This window comes from Dryobates pubescens, chromosome 1 (genome assembly GCF_014839835.1).
Source record: "Dryobates pubescens isolate bDryPub1 chromosome 1, bDryPub1.pri, whole genome shotgun sequence".
Classification (NCBI taxonomy): domain Eukaryota; kingdom Metazoa; phylum Chordata; class Aves; order Piciformes; family Picidae; genus Dryobates; species Dryobates pubescens.
The window spans coordinates 23135809-23140223 of NC_071612.1; positions in this window are offsets into that span (position 1 = coordinate 23135809).

The window sequence follows — 4415 nt, forward strand, 5'->3', positions numbered from 1 at the left end:
TTCGAGCCCGGCCCCCGCCGCGGAGGCGGCGCGGCGCCGTGAGTGGCAGACGGGGGGGCCTGCCCCGCCACCGAGCATGAAGCGAGGCGGCGGGCTCGGCCTCTCTCCGCTCGCCCCGCCACGCCGTCAGGGTGGTTGTGCGCCTTTCTGTTCCTCAGCTGTCGCTGGGGGACAGCTCGGGGCGGGGGCGTGCGAGGCTTGCGGCGGGGCCGGGGCACTCGGAGCAAGGACGGCTCCGGCTCGGCGCGGGTGCCGGGAATGCTTCCTGCTGCCCCGTCGGGATGTGCCGAGCCTTCAGCCCCGCGACGGCGGATGGGACCGGGAAGGGTGAAACTCCCAGCGCGGGCAGAGCTAGCAGGAGGCTACAATTAAGTGCTGCGGAAAGATGCGTCCTCTATGTATTTAATTCTTTCTTTAATTTTTGGCACTTGCATGAGCTGCTGTTGCAAGCAGCTTGTGCAAAAGCCTGTCTCCACCCCAATCGCAGTCAAACTCCTCTTTAGTCCGTATTTTCCCTCTCCTTCCCTTCTAACTGGCATGTTAGAAACATGATTGCAGCATTTCTCACATTTAAGCACATAAATCTTACGAAGCACTGCAGTAACCGTGGTCATGCAAGGCTCTTGAATCATGCAACTCAAATTTCCAGAACGATTGTGGATATTATATCATACCTCAGTACCAGAGCAATCTTAAATCCTGTTGAAGTCTCCCAGATGCCACACTATGCTAAAAGGCTCTTATTGATAAAAAGGTGTCTCTAGGCCTGTGAGCTCTGGCTCCAAGCAGGGCACACCAAAGGGAGCTGAAGGGTTTTTTTTGTAAGTGACAGTAATGAAACCCTGCAGCTGCTGCGTGTTGAGGGTGCACATTAACTGCTGAATGTCACTGCTCTAACAGCAAAGCTTAAATTTCATCTCACTTGGTATAATTTTATGGCTTTGCTTTGCAACTGATGCCTCCTTCAGACTGGTCAGAAGACGGTATTTTCCTGTGATAAATAAGGGGGGATGGGATACAGATTGAAAAAATAGCAGCCTTGCCAAGACAGTTTTAGACATGTTAAATCTATTCTGCTATCACTTTACCACTGAGCTTTGAAGAAAAGTATCTACAGAGCAAGCAGAAAGTCTCCTGGGGAAGTTGATTGACAAGAGCATTTTGGTAGTGGTTCCAGCTCAGGAAGGTCACCATTCTACAAGGGATCTCCCACCTGGGTCTAACCAGCACCTACACTCTGCAAGGCCTCATTCCGTGTGCAGAAGATAACATAACCATTTGGCTCATGTACCATGACCTGGTGTACCAGTCTGAAAGCCCTGGTTCATCATTGGTGGGTATATATTTGAGAAGGCTGCAGCAGTACAAAGCTGCACTTTCTCAGAAGCGCAGCAGCAGTGTTTAGATAGATCCTGGCTTTGACGTAAGGCAACAGTGGCTGAACCTTGATTGCAAACAGGGCTCCGGTGACTCTTTAGATAGGCTTAGCTCAGCTGCTCGCTGCAGTCTAGGAGGTGCTTGCTGGCATGAAGTTGAGCAACTTCATGCTAAAATGTTTTACTTTCCCACTGAATTAGAATTCATGTCTGCTGCTTTTCTCTACTCTCTCATAGATGTGCACCTACAAGTGCAGTTAAGGACTCATAGCATTAATTTTTTACTTCCCCCCCCTCCCAGCCCCCCCTGCAATGTGCTTTTAAAGATTGTTTCTTTCAGTAGGAAAATAAGTTTGATATTCCCTCCCTTTCTTCCATGTTGCTTCACTCTGGGACTTTCCAACAACTATTCCTTCAGCCAAGCAGAGAGGAATTTTACAGATGCTTTTTTCCCTCCCAGTTGCCTGTTGTAAAATGATATTTCTTCAGTGGCTAGGGCCTGACTAAGTTTCAGACTTAGTTTGACTGCGGGGCCATGCAAGGTCCTATGTCACCACTGGTTCATATTAAGGCTGCTGGTGGTGGTTGCATTGCTCTTCAGGCTGCAGTTCCATCATGACCTTATCTCTAGATAACTGCAGTAGAAATATGCAGTCTCTAAGGTTTCTCCCCTGTGAGATAGTTATCTAGTGTGGCTTGAAAGAATTATTTAGAGATCTGTGTGCAGACAGAAATAGAGAGTGCAAACCTGACATATGATGAATACTTAATGCTTTATAAACCTGGGGTCTAGAGATAAAACACAGCAGGAACTTCCTGGAGTTGGGCAAGGAGGAGGAGACAGCTCTCCTTCACTTTTGGGTGTGGTTTGTTTTTCCCCTTTTTATATGCTTTGAAGAAAACTGAGCTTTATTGTCTGCTCGCCTTTGGACCAAATAATTTCCAGATAGTGGAGCTAATTTTGTTCTAGTCTCCACTTTCATCTCTTCCTGTAATAAAGTTCTTAGAAGTCCAGATATTTTGTTTGGTACTCAAAGACATTAAAAGTGCCATCTCTTACCTCCTTTCACTTATCACCTCCCCTTGCTATAGGCATCCATCACTCAGTCACCGTTGCCATTGGGACAGTTGTTAAGCCAGGTTACTGTCACAGATTCTCAGTCAGGTTTCATGCCTGGAAAAAGACCACTACAGGAAAGGAAAAGCAGGATGAAGATCTCTGGTTTTGTAGTTGGGGAGATGTCTATTATTTGACTTGCAGCACAACAGGCCTTTGTCAAACTATGCTATAGTAGAATAAAGCCAACCTAAATCACCATGTTTCTCTAGCACTCAGGCTTAGCAGAGGATCTGCCAAGTACTAGAGTCCCAAAGACAGGATACGTGGCACGAGTCCTTTTCACTCCCCAACTTCCATTAGATGGCAGCAAATGAATGCAGAACGAGGGCACACTGCTCTGCATGTCCTATTTATCCCGTGGCTTGTGCGGGGATTTCAAGCTTTTCGCTTTTAGGTCAATGGTTCAGATCTGGCCCAGGTCAGGAGGGACCAGAGATCTTTATAATCCAACAGCTGCTCAGCAGCTTGTGCAAGAGCAGCTTGTGAGTTTCTGTTTCTGATCTTGTGGACAAGTGCCCACCTCATCACTGGCACTAATTGGCACTCTTGCTTGATGCGCCAACAAAGAGGCGGAAGATGCTCCGAAAGGACTGAATTCTGCCCCCTGCACTCCAGATGATTTGACAAAGGGGAGCACTCATCTCTTTGCACAAGCCTGCTCTCACTAATGAAGCCAGAAGAATGTGTTGGCCCTGTTCCACCTGTAAGTGAATAACTGCCCAAAATTATCTCATTCCGGACAGGAGGGTGACAGTTTGGGTCTTTCAGCAGATAAAATTAATTTGTTATTAATTTGGGATATGATATTCTGAAAGACTATTGATGGCGCAATGAAATCCTGTCAAACATGTTGGAACACCTCTTTTATTTACAGCCTTTCTAACTGCAGGGACAAACTCCATCCAGAACTGCCTTACAAGGTGACCTAATTTGGAAGAGGAAACAGACACAGAATTTTCTCACATTAGAAGATACCTCACAAACTCCTTCCCTTAAAATTTAAAACCCTGTGAGGGACCAGAGCAACTGATACTCTCCAGAGAACCTCATGAGATAAGAAATGAGCCTAGAAAGCATGTGATTGTGGTATAGTTCAAGCCTGTGTGTGTATCACTCAGCTTGTTCTGTTAAGATTTGAGGAACATGTCACTACGTAAATCCCTTTGGGCAGCTGGGCACTCCTCCAACACACAGATTTCCCTTGCTGCTAATGAATCAGCCTCTTTTGCTAACTTACCTCCAAAGCTCATTTACTTGGAAACCAAGGGAGCTTAGGGAACAGGGTTCTCTTCGTGCATTACAATGACCTATTTTAGAGACTTCTCCTCACGAGGTCATGGAGAAGGGGCAGCAAGAGAGAGTGCTTCTATCCAAGAGGCATTTCCTGGAATTGGTGTTGAACAATGCTAGGCTATTTCCATTTTGAGACCTAACACTTCATGGTGCCAGTGCTTCCACACAACAGAAAATGCCAGTGTGAGCCAGAGATGGAATCCAGCTGCCTCATCCTAAGGACGTGCACCCAGGCCCTCTACATATGTGGTTATTATTCTCACAAAAAAACAACCCAAAAACCCCCAACACCTTCCAATGGAAACTGATAGCACAGAATGCTTCACAACACCCACGGAGCAGGATGGCAAATGAAACCAAAGACACGTTATCCACTTCTGGGCATGTTACATCACTGTGGTTGATACCTGAGCCATATAGTAAAGGAAACACAGACCTGCATTAAGGAATGTGTTCTTCCCCACCAAGCCCTGTGCTGCAAGGTTGCACAGAATTAGAGGTGCAGCTTTAGATGACACTGCAGGAAAGATGCATCTAGTAACCCAACAGAGAATGGTTCAAAACAGGAAATGTTATGCATGCTATCTTGTCTCTGAGGCATAAGATACTGCCTGAGCCTGGGGGGA